A 20253-nucleotide genomic window follows, 5' to 3' on the forward strand; every position below is an offset into this window, starting at 1 on the left:
CTTATTATTACTGTTAAAACAAGGGTTCCACAGAGGTATGATCATCTCCCATTTCCTGCGGCAGTCAAGGGTTTTATAGTGAGGAGTTCATACCTCTCCCAAGTAGAATTAAAAAGTATAAGGGAACTTAATAGATCTGAGACTGGACTAGAATCGCCATCACTTCTCACCATGAAGAGAAATATAAAAAAAAAAAATTGAAAAACAAATAAAAAGTGGGAAGAAAAAAAGGAAAAAAAAAATTGAAAAACAGAAATAAAAAGTGAGAGGGGGATAAAAAAAAATTTTAAAAAAAAGAAAAGGAAAAAAAAAAATGAGGGGAAAAAAAAGGAAGAAAAAAAAACAGGGTTAGTGATGGGGATGGGGTGAGAAATTTTATCCTCTAATCACAAATATTTGTTTTAGCTTAATCAAAGAACCCAAACGGACAATTACATCATTATGCAAGGTGTGTTTAGGTGATCAGGCCGAGTGAGTGGAGTATGCCCTCATTTTTGAAGGACAAACAATATAATAATCAAAAGCCTGAACTTTGCCAGGATGCAATCCAATACCATTGCTGACACTTTAAACAATCGGTAATAAAATAGCATCGTTTATTATCACGGACACAATTACCCCATACTGTTGTGGAAATTAAAAAAAAAATATATATATATATATATATATATATATATATATATATATATAGTTTGATAACTCAAAGTGGCAAAACATTAGAGAGAGCCCTTCCACAAAATGGGTTATGAGCATAGGTATTATCATTATAGCAGGTCGAACGATCAAACATTTAAAATTTCTGATTGAAGAGAAGTTTTACAATCTCATTTTTAGTCATCAGCCAAGGGTTTTTTTTATCCTCCGCACCAAAGATTTTATCAATAATCGTCAAATTGTGGTTCTTTTTATTCAATATACAAACAGAAAAATATCAAACTATTATTTATGTTATTTTCATCATTTAGTTATATTTTCATGGCAAGTGCTCGTCTGAGCTCAAATCTATGCCCCTCTTGCCAAACTTTCACAAAAAACACTCGACTAGCTACAACCACTATCAAGAATTTTCCTACACTCTCTACCTGTGCCTAAATCTAAACGCAGATTCCATGAACACAGCTTCTTTCCTTGAACTACCCGCCTGTGAAACACTGTTCCACCGGCCTGCTTCCTGGCCGATTACAACATGGTAGCGTTCAAATCCAATGTAAACAAGTTCTTGTTGTTGTCCTCCCAAATAAACCAAATTCTACCCAAGCTACACCATTAATGATTACTACACTATCAACTTACATTCATTAACCCTTATTCTCCTTGCTCACCTGAGCATACAAACATGCAAAAATTTAAATGTAATGTGAACAAACATCTTTCTGCCCATTTCCCAACCTGGTTTTATCACAGTAATTCTTTATGTTTCGGTAGCAATATATTTTGTTAGAGGTGAATAATGAAAATAAAAGAAAAAGAAATGCTACTCACAAATGATGCCTATTACTTAGAGTTTTTCAGACTACTCTTTTCATTCATCTTGATTGTCATTTTTACAACATTTTGGTTGATGTAACCTCCGACCTTTTTCAGGTGTATCTTGTCGAACTCGGGAATTTGGATAGAATTTTCAACGGAACCTTTTATTTAATTCATAGGGGAAGCATGCGCTTATTCCATCAGCCATGATTGGATAGAGGTTATAAGTAATTCGCAATTGTATTTTTTCGTTGCCCACACTGATAATTAAACCTTGAACCTTCAGGAGAATACCACTTTTCCAAGTATTTTAACTACTGCGCCACAGATCCTTGCAGAAAGGAAAGTGACACTCAAGATGAGAACAGTAGTTCGATGAATCCAAATGATACGAATAACCAACCCTCATCTCAAAAATTCAGAAACTCACAAATGATTTGCTATTTTTTTTAAGGCTTGACAAAACCTCTCTTATTGACAAGAAATTTACATATCTTCAAGCTGTCAGCTTGATTCTGGTTCAGTGATGCATGAAAATTTCATCTGTGTGCTGATGTTAGGGAAGTAAATATCATCTCTTGTCTTCACACTAACACAAATGATGCGACCCTCACTCTTTCATATTCTTGCGACAATTTCCATTGCAGAATTCTTTAATGAATCGCCAATTTTTTTTTTTCAGAATACAATTTTGAAACATACAAATCCTTAAAAACAAAGATGAAAAAGAAATATTTTCTGGCTACAGTTCAAACTTGGTCATAATGTTTTCTAAACAGCAGTCAATATCAACGGAGTATTGGAAGATGAGTCATCGTCATCGGTTTAATATTCGTTATACATGTTGCCATGCATTGGACAGATTTAAGGAACTGACTTTCAAACTAATTTATCTTTGGCCATCCCTCAAGTCCATTTTTTATCACTTCTTCCCATGTTTTCCTCTGCGGTCTTCTGTAAATTGAATCTGCTAGCACTACAAATATACGTGTAGTGACCCAAGAATTCTCATCTATTCTTTTAATCGAGCCATACCATCGATATTAACTCTGCAGCACACATTTCTCTATACTGTCCAATTTAATCTTTCGCTAAGGTCATAAAATCTCAGCCTGTCTTCAAGACTTAGATTACCCATACATCGTATCATTCTCAAATAATTTCTATCCATGCAACGCAGGTCTTCAACCCTGACTGGCCATGCTCCACTTGCATATACATGCTGAATACTTTCAAAAAACCACATGCCTAATTCAATAGTCTAAATTACACAGAAGCCAATTTAGCACTTCCTTTCTGATTATATACTTAATCAACATGGTTGAACACAGGTTATTTTACTTTATGACAAATTAAATCAAATAGTTTATTAAATACAAGCATGATGCAAGATATACTTTTGTTGAATTGGAAGGGGCACCTATTATTTCTGTTCTCATTCTGTTTTAATTAGGCATAGCCAAAACGGAAGGAATGAATAAATATTTTTTGATGGAGTCTCTCTTTAAAAATCTACCAAAAATCAAGTAATTATCCAATCAATACGAAATTTTCACCGATTATTAAGCGAAGAATGAACTTTATAATAGTGTACGTTTCTTTTCATAATCGATATATATATATATATATATATATATATATATATATATATATATATATAAGTGGTTGTATTTAAATTCTGAAAAAACAACACAGACACATATATTCAAATTAAGAATTTATTGTTTGACAAACGGAATATATAGAAGGGGTTATGTTGATTTCCTTAATCCATGGATTTTCAATAAAGGCTCATATCATCAGAGGAAATGAAATGCGGTTAGCAAAATGTTCAGCTGTAAATAGACACTTATTTTGCTTTTCAGCACAAATATTGAAAATAGTTTTTTGAGTGGTGAATGATAAATATATGGAAATAATTATAGGAAAAGGGAATTTGATACAACCTGAGCAGTCCATTATCGGAAGGAGTACAATGTCCTCCGGGGTTATAAATCTAGTTTTTTTTCAGAATTTAAATACAACCACTTAACTTATATATTGCTCTATGCTTAAATATTGAGCTTCTCCTTTTTGTGCTAGGATCGCCCTGAAAGTATAACTTCAAGTAATACCTATCAGGATCTTTCATATGATTTCTAATCAGTGTCTTACCTCGATTATATATATATATATATATATATATATATATATATATATATATATATATTTTATCTACAACCCCCTTCTTTATTTGTGCTTACAAATATGCTTATATAATCAGCTGAAACTGAGCAAAATATATTGTATTGTGGGGAGGGTGAGGATTGTAGATAAAAAACAACAAAACACAAAACAACTATGCACGTATACGATTTTAAGGTTGAAAATCCGAATTTTGAATGTGTAATTTTTCATCTTTTGAAATGTGAAATTTGTTAAATATGTTATTATCTTTCATATTAGCAAAAATGATATATTTTTATTATTTTTATGAAAAAAGTTACTTTTAAATCCTAGAAAAATAAATTAATAATTTTCTTTTAGCGAGCCCACTATTGCTAATATACCAGTAAACAGGAAATGCTTTGAAGAATCGATTAAAAAAAAAAAAAAAAAAAAAAAAATCGATAAATAACTGCGCATTTTGCTTAAAATATGAAAATTTCTTTTGGCAATTTGTTGTTATGTGATATCACCTCACCTATGGAAGACCATAAGGCCTACAAACAGTTGTTATCTGTCCCTTTTCCTTTTTGCTGTGACCCGCACTTCACTTAGTTTAAAGTGTGAGGGACTTGCATCTACCACATTCTCTCATCCAGAAACACTTGGTCCTGATGGCAAGACAGGGTCAAGGCGACCAAGCGTGATACCAGATGCAAGAGTTGTCTAACACATGGCGCCTAGCATTTCCAAAATGGTCACCCATCTGGTACTGGCCAGCCTCATCGTTGCTTAACTTTTGTGGTTATGTAGACAACAAATAATGTATCACTTCTGAAAAAAGAATTCAAACCTTATAAAGTTGATTCTTCACTTAATCATCAAAACAAACGTTCAAAATACATGAAAATGTATAGGGCTAAATGATCTTCATTTATTCATGTAAAGACTACCATAGTTTCTTCCTAACTATTATTAAATTTTGGATTTTTTAATTTTACCACACAAAATCTATAGAGTGCGATAAAAGATAGAATGGTACTGGTCGCGGTAAGAGTTCCCTGCCGAACACCCTCAAAAAACAATGACTTCTCCCCACGCATGCGCAAAGGACATGCTTTAGTTGCCATAGTAATAAAATACATTACTACACATTTATTGATAATATCTCACTTTTAATCACTTTTATCGACTTTTTTAAACTTTTTTTTTTTACTTTTTAATAGCATTTTCTTTTTAAATGACAACGTTAATGTTTATGAATATTGAAATAAAATACATTACTACACATTTATTAATAATATCTCACTTTTAATCACTTTTATCGACTTTTTTAAAACTTTTTTTTTTTACTTTATAATAGCATTTTCTTTTTAAATGACAAAATTAATGTTTATGAATATTGAAATAAAATACATTACTACACATTTATTAATATCTTTTTTTTTTTTTACTGTTTATGTGTCAATAACGTTATTATTTAAAAAGCCATTCTTAACATGGGGAGGGTGCAAATTCGCCTAAAAAAGTAGAATCTCATTTTACGGAATTAGCTAAGAGTGTTAATTTGCAATAACACCTATGGCACCATTGGCACTTCTGCATGTCAGTAACATGAAGCGAATGCGTGTAATTTAGTTTCAAGAACCGCCGACAGATGTCGTTTGTCAGCCAAAGAACCGGGGTCGATAACTATTATTGTAATGAAAAATAAAAGTTTCATTCAACACACAAAACTAAAAACACATAGGAATGAAAAAAGTTGGGAAATTATTTTAATATTCATTTTAAGAAAATGCTATTAAAAAAGAAGAGAAAAAGTCGATAAAAGTGACACAAACAGTAAAACAGTAAAAAAAAGAAGATATTATTAATAAATGTGTAGTAATGTATTTTATTTCAATATTCATAAACATTAACGTTGTCATTTAAAAAGAAAATGCTATTAAAAAGTAAAAAAAAAAAGTTGATAAAAGTGATTAAAAGTGAGATATTATTAATAAATGTGTAGTAATGTATTTTATTACTATGGCAACTAAAACATGTCCTTTGCGCATGCGTGGGGAGAAGTCATTGTTTTTTTTAGGGTGTTCGGCAGGGAACTCTTACCGCGACCAGTACCGATAGAATCATTAGAAATTCATGTTATAACATTTTTGCAGAGTCCTAAATATTATTTAGATAAAAAAAAAAGAAAAAAAAAAATTAATTGATTCAAAAACCTTTTAAAAATATATAAATGTGTTATCCATCGAGACAAAAATGGTGGTGAATTGTTTTTTTTTTTTTTGGGGGGGGGGGGGGGTAGGTAAATTTAAAATTCTATTAAAAATAGAAAACCTTTCAAATCATTCCGCTTTTCATATAAAATGCAGGCTTGTATCTTTCTGGGGGGCAAAAAAGTTGCTCCAAGAATAATGCATTTTAATAGATTTTTTTTGCCTAGTTTAATCAATAGATCGCAATTTTGTTTTGTTTTATTTGTTAGCGTATGGGTGGCTTCCACAAAGACCAATTCGAATAAATTCAGAAAGTTCTGATTGGTTAAAATATGATTGTTTCAGGCATGCACGAATCTGGTGCGCAGAAACGACTTTACACACTAAATTCTGGATAAATTTTTTAGTGTTTTTATTTAATGTAAAATGTTTATTCGGTTCGAAAAAAAAATCATGCAGTGTTTATCGATATATTTGAAAAATACAAATGGTGGCATGTTCGCTGATGAATACATTAAGTTTGGGAAAATGAGTTCAAACTAAAAAATTATACTGTTCACTCAACATATGTTACCGTGACATAAGCTGACATATATTGAGTGGGTTTCTAACAGTATTTTGTATCATTTTTTTAGTTTGAACTCATTTTCCCAAACTTAAACGTATTCAACAGAGACCTTGCTGCCATTTGTCTTTTTCAAATATATTGATAAACAATGTTTTTTTCAACCAACTAAACATTTTACGTTAAATAAAAACACTAAAAAATGATCCAGTTAGGTAGAAAAGTAACTTCTCTTTCCTTTGATAACATTTGTTTTTTTTTGTTTTTTGTTTTTTTTTTACAACTTTTTCGAATCTATGTAACTAGTAAAACAAAACCTTGATTAACCTTCGGGACAAGACCAGAGTGTAGTATCTGTTCTAATGCTGCAGCAGCACTTCGCTTCGCAGTTTCTGTACCCGGTCAGTGGAGGAGAAATCCTTCATGACTGAGGCAATTTTAATTTTTGTTCCCATCTGGAGTGCCCCATTTTGGGGATCTGGATTTTCCCCACTTTACAAACCGACCTTGTGTCTAACTCTGCCCTCGTGGGAGGCAAGTAAATTGGAACATCGGCCTCGGGTTTTAACTTTGACCCCCATGAGAATCTGGGAATTGAAGAAAAGAAGAAGTGCTTTTTTTTTTTTTTTTAATCTTACGTTCTTTGTGTTGCGACTGTTGCGTGGAATGTAAGAAAGAAAAAACTTGTTGTACGAAGAAGAAAGTTTAAACTATCAGATCATTAAATAAATAAATAAATAAAATAATAATAAAAAAAAAGAAGCTGAATCTGGTTTTACAGGTGCGTGAAGAAAAATATTGATAGCGATGTAATAGGCATCTGGAAATTGATTAAGTGTACATTTCTTTAATTTTAGCTGCTTAAACTAAAAGGTTTTTCGTTATTGTAGTGAAATTTTTACATCGAAATTGAATTTCAAGTGAAACCAATAAGATCTACTGAATTGTCACAATGAACTTATCCAAAAATTACGAAAAACGATAAGATAGAAAATTAATTATTAATGAAAATAATGTACTAGTGTACTCATTGATCCGTGCTGAAATAACGTTATTATTTAAAAAGCCGTTCTTAACATGGGAGGGGGGTGTTTTGTAACTATTCTATACTTTAACCTTACAATTTAATAAAAAAACATATCATAAAACTTTGATTAAACTTGGAAATACGATTTAAAAAATAGCGCGAATAGTGCACTGCACTAGCACCGAAAATAGTTTTTGAAAACAATTAGCAAAAAAAGAATCGGGGGCGAACAGAAAGCGAATAAAAGAAAAGAATCCCTTCCTAACATCAATTACCTTCTCAGAAATTTCGAATTAAAAAAATATCAATTTATAAAAAAAAAAATGAAGCAAAATATATAGCAAACTTTGCATATTACAACACAATTTTTAAGTTTACTAAAAATTTGTTTACATATTTCTTTTTTATATACATTTTCTTACTCGAACACGTGTTTTTTTTTTACGTTTTTATATATTTTTCTATTCGACATTTAAAAGCATATTTTCACAAACGTATAACATGTATGCTTTAAAATGCTGAATTAAAAAAAGAAATAGATAAACAAAAACACGTGTTCGACGGTGGAAATTAAAAGAATAATAATAATAAAAAAAACACTCACTTCAATATTTTTTCATGACTGCCTCAAAGAGACAACAACGTTGTTACTAAACAAACGGATTTAAAATTAATAATTTACTTACTGTGTTGATAAAAAAAATCTTGATTTTTTGAGATAACAATCTTCGAATGCGATTCTTATTTTATATTTTGCGGACTATATTTCATGTAAAAAAGTTTTCGTGAAAACAAAACCAAAAAGTAGTATTTGTTTTTGATTTAGATTTTCAAATGTCCGCATTTTTACTTCTTGGCAAGGAAAGATAACTCCTATCAAACTAAATTCGGATTTTAGTCTTTAGTTTAAATGGCTGTCAGATTTCATTTAAAAACCATTAAAAAAAACGTTTGTTTTGCAAATCATTAGTATTATCGACATAAATTATTTTAAATTAAATGCAGAAGAAAATTTAGTCCCAAATAATATTTTTACCTACTCATTTGTGACCTATTTGCGTTTTTTTTAAGCGCCTGTAAAGTTAGTTTGCATGCTATTTTGTTTATTTTCTTTCCCCCTCAACACTTACCTTTAAAATGACGACTTGTACCAGTTTTCGAGTATGCTGAAAACGAATATCGCATTTAAAATGTGCGCAGACGATTAGTTTTCTGGATATTAAGACCTTTATTATCCAATGTAATCCATTATGTTTTTACTGGTGGTCATTTTTGCGCATGCGTGTCACAAAACACTTCCTCCTCCTCATGTTAAGAATGGCGAACGTTATTGACATTTATTAAGTAATTAGACAATTTTTTCTTAATATCTAAAAAAACTAATTGTCTGCGCAAAATTTAAATTTGATATTCGTTTACAGCATATTCGAAAACCTATAAATGTCGTCATTTTAAATATGAATGTTGAAGTGGAACGAAAGTAGAAATTTACAGTTTGCATAAATAGAGATTCTGAACTGAGGAGCCATTTTGTTAACGTTAGTAACTGACTTATGGTCGTTCCTTTGCTCAGAATCGGTATTTACGGTAACTTTAAAAGCTTATAACTTGACAATTTCTATCGAATATTTTTAACGCAAATAGGTCACACACAAGGGCAAAGTCACTAAACCACGGCGTGAGTTTATTGTGAGAAAAAATTCTGTGTAGGCATTGAATTTTTTTTTTAATTTTTTTTTTTTTTATTATTATTAAAAAATATGATTATAAGAGAAATCTTTCCGAGATAAAAAAAAAATCTGTTGAGAAATGCCATGCACATTTTGTATTGAGGAATACACACTTTAAATATGTAAACCTAAGGTAATAACAAGCTCTCCAAAATGGTCGTTCGTCCATTTGGGTCCTATTGGATAAGTTTACCTAATGTTTTCATATATAAAGTGTGTATTTCTCAATAGAGTTTATCTCGAAATTATATCGCTAATAGTAAAGTTTACCAATTTGTGTGTGTGTGTGTGTGTGTGTGTGTGTGTGCGCGCGCGTGCGCGATTACAAAAAAAAATGTAGACACATTTCGGAAATAAATGGAAAAATAAAAATAATTTTTTTTTTTTTTCCGTTATTTACTGAAATTGGAATATTGTTGCCCCATCGGAGCTGATGTACCAACCGCTAGTCATGTCAAAAAAATATCTGGCTTAATGGGTTCCACACTGTCTAACAAGCTCCAGCCCCTGTCCCATCGTCCTAATGTATCCTTACTATAATTGTTTTACATTTTTACTTCCATAGAATGTGCTCCAATAAACTTACTGAACTTATACCCTCCGATCAACATAAATACTCCTGACAAATTTGACTAGAAACCGAACCTCAAACAAGAAAAACATGCGAGGAAATGATAAAAATAGACTTGAGAGAAAGAGGGATGAATAAAAACCTGGTCAGAGATAGGTTAGTTTGGAAGTCAATTTCTTAAAGCCATCACACACATGCCAGCATGTAAACCGGATGTTAAAACAAATATGGTGATGATGAAGAGAAGTAGTAAGAAGATGAAAACATAGGTTCATCACTTTAGGATTAAAAAAGGCCCCCTCCCCCACCTCTCTAATTGCAAAAAACAAAACAAGTAGCCATTATTTGAAAATACATTCAATAGTTTTATACCAAATGTTGTCATTAATGGTTGCTTACATGAGTTGAATAGAACTCACAGGACCACTCTTCTATGCTCCTCCCAGGATAATGTAAATCACTTCACCCTAATTGCCGAAAAACTCTCTGGTTTACACAACTATCAAAATTTATTACTAATTAGCTGTACCTTACCCAGTGTTGCTCTGAAGTCAGTATAGTTATTTTTTTATTTTATTTATTTGCGCTTTAAACCTTAAGATAGATAATTCCTATTATATCCTTTAATTTAAAATGAGTTATCTCCCTTTTTACTGATTTTTATTTTTTAGATTTTTTTTGGATTTTTTAAAATGTTTCATATTACCAGTTGTTTGGGCCAGACTAAGTAATTTGTAAATTGTGCGGCACTGGAATATGCAATTAACTGAAGCGATGGTAAAAAAAATGACATAATTTTTGGCGGCATTGGAGCATAGTAATGAATACTGATGAGAGATTCTGAACTAGATAGATTTCAATAATAGAATGGCAAGAGAAAAGAATATTGCCAAAAAATGGAATTTGGGTCGTTTACAAAAACAGAAATAGTGTTATCTCCCTCCCCTAAAAAAAAAAAAAAACGAGAAAGAACACCGTCAACCAATATCAATCATAATTCAAAATATCTAAAAATAAGTCTGTAAATAAATATAGCTTAGAGAGAGAGAGAGAGAGAGAGAGAGAGAGAGAGAGAGAGAGAGAGAGAGAGAGAGAGAGGAGGAAAAGATAAGAAAAATACAAAAAATAGAAATAGGGATAGGATGAGTAAGAGGAAAGGTGAGAGGACACGTAGAAAGAGAGGAGAGTGAGAGTGAAGAAATAGAGGTGAAAAAGAGGGAGAAAGGCTGGAAAAGTTAATGATAACATAGTGAAGAGGTTAAGACAAATAAACAAAGGGTTCGCAATCTTGAGAATGTCTGTTTATGAGGAGGGTAGGGAGGGGTCGATCCATATATATTCAACATCAACTTCCAGGGACCCAAGGTGATTAAGACAAACCAGTTAACCCCTAAAAATCCTTGTTTTAAAGAGGCTCTTCTTTTTAGAAAGACAACCTAACTTGATTTGAAGGTGTAACAGTTTTCCTAGCAATCCATGAAAATGGCACAACTGTATCGTTTATTTGCTGTATATTGCTGTCATGCTTAGAAGGAGTTTATGACATATTTCTGTTGTATGGCCGTTCAATACAAATGAAAACCCCACAATATTATTATACGACCTTTGGTCAAACTGAAACATAATTATCTAAGCACTCTAATTATTGTAGTTTCAGAATATGTCGCGTTATAGAGATGAGAGTAAGGGTCTATTTCTAAAATCTTTGTAAGAGTTTGTGACAGATTTCCATTCTATGAACGTCTGATGCGAACACGATATTATCGTACTATCTTTGGACAAACATACACTACACTTTGATCCTAGCATACTGTATTTTATTTCAAGCTGCAGTTCGACACAGCAGCGCTATAGAGAGGTGACAGTGGCTTAGTGGTTAACGACGCAAACTTACAACCTGGGGATGACAAATTTGAATCCAGTTTGTTCCACAGAAACACTTTCATTTAGGAATGTTGACAACCTTCTCATAGTGCCTCCTGACAGTACCTGATGTTTTTCTGGAAATAATTTTAACTAGAAACATATCAGGGAAACAAATGCCAACAATAATTATCTGATCATATGGAATGAATGAATGGTACTCAGTAACAACAGCGCCATCAGATGAGATTTAAAAAACAAACTGTTTCACATTGCATTTTTCTCGATCAAGTAATCTTATCTTTGAAAAAAAAAGGAGGGAATCTAGTAACATACATAAGAACATAAAATTTCCTTAGCATATTATTATATTTATTCATTTTTATCATAAAAAAAAAAATATGTACAGGTTTATCCACAAGATATCCTAAGGAGTTTGTAATATATTTTCATACCAATGACACTGAATGCAGAGACCACCACAATATTATTGTACTACCAATTCTACAGAAATCTTTTGGGTAAACCTGTGACAAGATGTAAATCGAAAGAATAATAAAAAATAATCAACACTGATTGAATTTTCATGATTTTTGCTTCACAAATTGAGAAAAATTTAAATTCAGCTTAGCGTTCATGCAAAACATGAGTTAGAATAGATACACTGAGAGCATTGCCAAAGCCGCTGTGAAGAAGACATGCCTTCTCTACCATGCTAGAAAGCTATTTACATCTGAAAGTATCATGTGCCTCTATAAGTCCACCATTCGCCCATGTATGGAGTATTGTTATCACATTTGATGCATCTGCTACTAATCACTTCCTCCTGGACACGGTTCAAAAGAGAGTTGCAAACCTGATAGTTCCTGAACTGTCATCTAAGTTTCAGCCTCTGTCCTATGTTGCATCTCTCTACCTGTTCTACAACTATTTTAATCAGACATCTTCTGCTCATCTCCCTTCATAATATCCTTGCAACTTATATCCCCGATAGTAGCCCCCTACTTCAAAGTGCCTTGTTTGGGGTGAAAATGGAATAAAAATAAAAATTTTAAAATTAATGAAAAGAAAAAAACGTAATCATTAGAAAACGTCCATTTCTTCCAATAATTTTTGTTTAGCAGGTGTTAAATGGAAGTCAAATGCAATTTTAGTCCAGTGTTCAATCCCAGCAACCAGCGACATAGCCTTACCAAGTCACACTGAAGAGTTTTATTACAATGAAATATATATGTATGTGGATAAATAAAAAATATTTATTATATATATATGAATTCATAATTCTATAGCATTTATAAACAGAAAAAAAGGCAAATCCCAGTGATTATATCTTTATTTTCCAGCAAAGAAATTCATTTTCAATGGCCGTTTCTGCATTTATCAAGATAATCAAGGTTAACAAGGTTAACAAGGTTATACAAGCATACCCTGAATTTTATAGAACACATACTTCATCAGAAAAACAAAAACAAAAAATAAAAACGAAAAATATTTAAAAATTGAAATCTTCCTTTAGAAAACATTCCTTCAGATGGATTTATTTGTGTACTAACATGGGTATCCGGCGTTGCCCGGGTGTTTGGAGGTGTATGTTGAGCAAAAAAAACAAAAAAAAAACAAACAAAAAAAGCGGTCAATTTTTTTTAATTTTGATCCTTATTATGGCCCCTTAACATTTATTGTTTGGGGCTCAAATCAAGTTATTAAGTTAAATCCATGTCCAAGGAACCTATATCTAAAATTTCAAGTGTTTAGACACAAAATTGGCAGAGGAGTTTGGTAGAGTTCTGAAAGGTCACATCGTTGAACTTTGACCCCTTAACAGCCAAATTTCTGTCTGAAAATGGATTACAAAGATTTTCACAAATCTCAGTACTCTGTATATTAAATTTCGAGTCTGTAGACTTAAAATTGACAGAGTTATTGCATAGGGAAATGTACACAGACATAAAGACAGCCACACACGGACACGTTCACTTATATATATGTATATATAGATTTGTCCCAAAACCGATGCTATATTTGATTTAACCATAGAAAGCCAAAAACAGTACACGATTGTCTCTCCATATCTACTTCTAAAAAATATGTTATTGGAAAATAAAGATATTCTAGTTGGAATTTGCTTTTTTTATGGCCTATTTATAAATGCTCAGGAATGATAAATTAACATCTATTGAGTTTATACACTGAAAATTTGACACCACAAAATATATATCTTCTTTTTAGTTATCTTGCTGGATTTTTAAGAGAGACAAACCCTAATAGTAATCCATTTGACATAGCAATATTTGATTCGAAGTAGCCTATTTTTTCCTTTCATTATGTTACTAGTACAAATATATTTTATTTCATTTCATTTTTTTTTCTGAAAATATTTATTCTGGTTAAAAAGAACTTTTGGAAATGGAGATATTTTCCCTACTCACCCAATATTCTTTAAACATTAAAGAGTACTAGGCATGTAAAGAGTTATTCCATGTGACTTCTGCAAAAATAAATATCAAAAAACATATTTTTAAACGTTAAAGAGAAGGTTTCAGATTAATAAAACATTAATTTTTCTTTACTATTAATCGATTAGTATCAAGTCTTAAAATTAAGTTTTTAAAGAATTCTAGTTTCACAAATGCCCCCCCCCCAACCAACCTGAAATAAAGATGAATTTCCAATGTTGAATCAAAAAAACAAAATTAAAGTGTAAGCAACTTTTGACTACAAAGGGGAGAACTAAAATGCATGGGAGCTACTAGTAATATAAGCGAAAATAAACCTTTTCTAGATTAAAATTATGGGACCTATGAACCCAAATTCTAATATCTATTAAATATTCAATTATTTTTAACACCAATTATCAAAGCAAAATAAATTGCTTTGGTCTATTAAAATAATTTCCAAACTATTAATACTGTTTAACTATTCCTTTACTTATTTATATTTTTTACTCACGTTCACCCCTAACATGGCATATCACCACTTGAACATAAGGGGCTATTATTTGGGACCATGCCTATGAAAGATTAACAAGATGTTGGTTTACGTTACATTTAAACTGTTGCATATCAGTACAGTTAGGGAAGCCGGTATGATTGCTTATGTTTGAATTCATGTTTTGAAATATGACAGAAATCATAAATCTATGACATCATACAAAAACTGTACTGTTTTTGTTAAGGTAATGTTTAAAGCTCTATTTATAAGAAAGTTCACATAGATCAGTTGATAAATGCGAAATTGAAGTTTTCAAGGTTTTGGTTTCGATTTCCACTTCATTTCTTGGAAATTTATTACTTAGTATTAATCCAATAGTTTCCATTAAAAAAAAAATGTCACAATCTTTTCTATAAATACTATTATGGCATGTGTTTTTTTAGAATTGTCCAATCTATTCTCCGCTTCCTTTGTTCCAGTTTGTTTGAATCGTTGTTCTAGTGGTTTCCATCAATTCACAGTTTTGATAGCTCATTGTAATACAGCTTCTTATCCCAGAAGTTTCTTTCGAAGAACTGCAGACTTATGGGAGTCACTTTCTGCTGACTGTTTTCTTCCTACCAATAACTTTTCAAGACTAAAGCCAATCGGTATCTCCTGTCTTTGCAATAATCATGCTTAGCTCCTGTTAGCTCCTTAGATCAAGTTGTTTCAAGTCTTGTCCTGAACGATTTCCATTAAAAAAGTTCTCCACTCTCATCCATTTCTTTTGTTTCCTTTCATCGATTCAATCACACTGATATTTTTTCATGTTTTCATTAGCATTTCAAACACAACTATTTGTTTTTGCGTCATTATCTAATTTATGACTTCCTATTCCAGTAGCTTCTTTCCAAGAACTGCAAGCTAGTGGAACTCTCTTATGACTATTTTCCTCTTACCTGAAGTTTTGGTATTTTCAAAACTAAGGTCAAGAGACATCTCTTACCTTATTAATAATCATGTTTAGTTCCTGTTAGCTTCTTACATCAAATGGCTTCATGTCGGATCTGAAGCAATTTCCATTACACAAAAAAAAAAAAAAGAAAAAAAAAGAGTAGGTACAATTCGAATATTTTGAAAACAAATAAATTCTGCAACATATTTATTACGTTTAAAAAAGTTGTGATTGACAGACAGACAGACAGACAAGCTCTATTTATTTATTTACTTTTTTTTACTCACGTTAATCCCTAACAAGGCATATTACCACTTAGATGTAAGGGGCTACTATTTTGGACCATGCCTAGGAAAGATTGGTGGCCTTGTAGAGGTACAGGATACTCTCAGGTGTGAGTATTCTTCTAGCTTGATAAAGGGAACCTACCTTCTTTGTAGCAGCTTTCGCAATGTCCTCAATGTATTTGTTCCGGTTCATATTGCTCGCAAATATTAGGCTGAGGAGTTTGAAAGAAGAATTCTCAGGTAGGGTGTTATTTGTCATCGATATAGGTCATTGGAGAGTCATCTTGTAAATATTAAAGGAGAGCAACTTAGTCTTACTAGCATTAAATGTTACCCTCCATTTGCGGGCCCCATTCCATTATGGTCTGGAGGTCATTTTCTAATGATTCTGCCATTGTCTTAGATTTATGTACATCTGTTCTTCCCTAATGCATATTATAGAATGTTGTATCATCAGCAAATCTACTCATCTCAGACACAATATTATCAGGAAGGTCGTTTATGAATATCAGGAATAATAGTGAGGCACTTTTGCATGAATGTTATGCTGCTTTGATGTACATTCATCAATGACAACCTGGATAGTTCTGTCTAAGAAGGATCTAATTATATCTAATATACGTCCACCTATACCATACGATTTTATTTTCATTAGGAAGGCGTTGGATATATCAAGGGCTACAACCTTGGCTTCGACCGCCTTATCCAGTACATGGTAAATGTGTTCAGAGATGGCTATTAAAATATCTGCAGTAGAACGACTGAATCCATACTGTTTGTCAGAGCAAAGATTTGCTTTTACGAGGTGGTGAACTAATGCTTAATTAATTAAGGTGTCAAAGATTTTAGCGAAGACAAGGAGGAGATTAATAGGGCGATAATTGAGAGGGTAAGTCTTTTCACCAGAATTTTTGTACACTGGTACCACACGGCCATCTTCCAGCTATTAGAGAAGCAAGATTCAGCAAATTCCAAGATTTATTGTAGATCTCGGAAAGTACCCCAAGATTTGAAGTATAAGAATAGGAAAAAAAGACTATTAAAGACTAGCAGGGCTATATGGTGTTGTCTGAGCAAAAGTTTTCTATTTCTATTAAAATTTAAAGCTCTTTACTTCTCTCTATTTTTTTCTCCAACTCTCTCTTTTTCCTCTGCCCAGCCTACTCCTCTCTAGATGGACACACACACATACAACTCTTTTTCATGTAGTAGATTTCTCACGTAAAGAGTCAGCATTTTCTTTCCAAAATACATAATGACACTGAAAAAACAACCATCTTCTGATGAAACCTGGTCCTGTTGACCTCCAGCAAATGAATAATTTTTCTATTCATCCAGGGCAATGCTGGTTAGGAACATACCAACTTTATGGGGTTTTGTTTTGTAGTTTTTTACTTTGTGATAGATATACAAACACACATACAGACAACTGCACTTTATATAATGGAAAAAAAATCAGAATTCTGCTAAAAAGCAAAGAACTCGCATCCATGTTAAAACTTTTTAAAGACCTCCCTCTTTATATGGATACTTTATGATTCAATATTTAGCAGCAAGTAATTAGTTGACGTTACCATCATTTTAGGGCAAACATGGCTTTATACAGATAGAGAATTGCATCGGCAGTGAGATACCTACTGGAGCAGTAGAGTGATCCAACCATTTTTCTAGTGTGTTTCATTTCAGATCAGAAGCGAAGGTCAGTTCCAGAAGCTTGTCAAGACATGATGCTTCCCCAAGATGAGTCATTCATTTCAATTAGAGCGTGATGGGGGTCAGAGCGATTATAAGGAAAGGAGAGAAGCTTGGTTTTCGATGCCATCCTTTCCCCATTGCATCAAGTTCTCAAGATCAGAAGAGAAAGAATCAGAAAAATCTTGATCATTGCTTGCCTTTAAAGTGTTGCCATAGATTGGGGTGTCGTCTGCATAAATGTCTATGAATGTGATTTGGGAGATCATTGATGAAGATCTGGAAGAGAGTTAAGACTGAAGGCAACCATGTATTGCAATGGTTTATGGTGATATGCATATGTTTATAGGTTCTTAATCTTATGCAACCATTAATATTTAGGTTTTATCTAAGGCAGTTTAGTAAAATTCTTGGGAGAAAATTGAGAGAGACGGATTTGGGATGAAAAAATCAAATCGTCATATGTAAGGAATGGAAAAAAAAGAGAGAAAGCTAGATCCAATCCAATCCAGTGCAGCCATAGCCAAGATTGAACTCACTATGAGTTTGTAGTGTAATTCAAATCTTGTCGGTAGCTGAATACTTGATGCTTCACCAGGGCTATCAAGGGTATTTTTTATTGTGACGCCATCACTAGACGTCCCATCTACCTTTGAGAGAAAGATAGACCGTGCTAGTTTCTCAACCTGGTATTTTACCTCGCATTACATACAGTGCCTTGCCTTCCCAAATGGTCACCCATCTGGTACTGGCCAGGCTCAATGTTGCTTAACTTTTGTGTGTCGACATGACTGTGCCGTATATTCTAGCTAGATAGGCAGACATATAGACAGACAAAACAGAAATGGAAAGAAAAAGACAATGTCCATGATCATGCTTGACTATAAATTCAGCATTATCTCATATACACATCATAAAACAGTCAAGATGGCAGTCATTTATAAATTTGTTTTCGAAAGATGAGGTAAGTCTAAAATCGTAAATAAAAATAAGAGACTACTTTGTTTTCTCTGAAACTTAGAACATTACCATTTGTTTACATGTTGGCATGTGTTGGACAACTTTTAGAAATTGACTTTCAAACTAACTTATCTGTGGTGAGCTCTTTATTTGTTCTCTCGTTTTCAAAAGCTAATCTTATCACTTCCTCCCATGTTTTCTTTCCCATTCAAAATGAACCTGCTGTTTCAACTGTTCTACATCTATGAATCTAAACACTCTCAGCCATTCTTTCAATGTGACCCTACCATCAAAGTCTCTTGTTCTGTACACATCTCCTTATATTCTCCAGATTTAATCTTCCTCTGGGTTCATCAAATCTAAGCCTGTATTTAAGATACACATCACACATCCATCGTATCATTCTTATACATTTTATTTCATGCAACGCATGTCCTCAATCCTCACTGACCAGGCTAAATCTCCATACATAGTATCACATTGCATACACATGCCTGATAGACTCTTCTCTTTGTTGACAGTAGAAAGACTGCTGTTTAGTAATAACAGAAGTTCGTTTAACTTTCTTCTAAATCTTGCAATCACACCAACACCTGCTGGACGCTACCTGTTTACATAATAACTAGTGCTACATAGCACGCAATTAGATTGTGACGGTGGCTTAGTGATTAACAACACTGACTAAAAACCTGGGTGTGCCAAGTTCAAATCCAGTTCATTCCACAGAAACACATCCATCAAATCAACACTTGATCTTGTGTCTAACTTCCAGAATAGGAGGTAAAGAAAATTAAACTAGATTATTTTTTGTGTGCCAAGAAGCAATGAACATGGAAAGTGGAAAAGAAATAAAACTTGGAATCCAAGCAAATATGAGAAAACAAAATGTAGAAGAAAGAAACAGTGCCATGATATTGTATTTCTTAAAATACATTATTAGAGGTAGTTTTCAAGAGTTTAAGAGTGTGTGTGGGGGGGTAAATCCTAGGAGGAGGGTGGAAATTAAATGAACACTTGATATTTATTTAAAGTGAAGGAGGTGTTTCTTAAAGTAGGCGTCGTCATCATCATCAACAAATCTGCAGACTCAAAAATGGAAAACTGATCCAAGAGACAAAAAAAAGAAATAATAAAAAAGAAAAGAAATAATAAAAAAAAAAAGAAATAATAAAAAAGAAAAGAAATATGTTGGAATGTAATAGATCCCTATAAATAACATGTTCCCATGATTTTAGATTCTGTGGAGCTTGTGAAGCAATTCTCTCAAGTGAACGAAATGCGACATCATTGTTTTCACCATAACTCACCCAAATATTATCATCTGGGAGTGATTGGATATTTGTTTTTTGTTTTTGTTTTTTTTTACACAGGCATCACCACATTATCAAGGCCAAGAGGCCACACGAGGATAAGAGTTAAAGAGTGTACAGTAGAAATTGGACAATATAGTAATCATTAGTAATGGAAATTCAGTAAATTTGTTAACTTATTTAGAACGGCTCATCAAGAACTTCTTTACATTAGACTTGAAGACGACCATATTGTAGTCAGCCGGAAAGCAGGAAAACGGAAGACAATTCCACAGGCGTGCAGTTCTAAGAAAGAAGCTTTGTTCATGGAATCTATGTTTAGGTTTAGGCACAGATAAAGAGTGGGGGGAATTATTGATAGTGTTTACAGCTAGACGAGTGTTTCTTGTGAAAGTTTGGCGAGGGGAACCATAGACTGAAGCTCAGTCAAACACTTTCCATGAAAATAACGATACATCAGAGACAAACTCGCAACATCTTATCTGTGAGGTAGAGGTTGCAGGGAAAGGAAAAGGACATCTCCTACGAGGCTACGAAGTCTTATCA

At 32.6% G+C, this 20253-nt stretch overlaps 1 protein-coding gene across 5 annotated transcripts in view; it reads right to left on the bottom strand.

Moving 5' to 3' along the window:
• The window catches only part of LOC145254869 (steroidogenic factor 1-like), a 377291-nt gene that overhangs the window by 102440 nt on the left and 254598 nt on the right, over positions 1 to 20253 (bottom strand). Inside the window, exon 3 of one of the 5 annotated variants that reach the window (XM_080113739.1) lies at positions 15510 to 15570. The exons of 3 other annotated variants lie outside the window; for them this stretch is intronic. The gene's annotated coding sequence lies outside the window, so the exon portion shown is untranslated. Of the gene's footprint in view, positions 1 to 8112; positions 8301 to 15509; positions 15571 to 20253 lie in introns of those variants that run through there. One more of the 5 variants, XM_080113742.1, reaches the window with a different exon arrangement.

This window comes from Euprymna scolopes, chromosome 30, assembly GCF_053919585.1.
Source record: "Euprymna scolopes isolate OS-2025 chromosome 30, ASM5391958v1, whole genome shotgun sequence".
In the NCBI taxonomy this organism is placed as follows: domain Eukaryota; kingdom Metazoa; phylum Mollusca; class Cephalopoda; order Sepiida; family Sepiolidae; genus Euprymna; species Euprymna scolopes.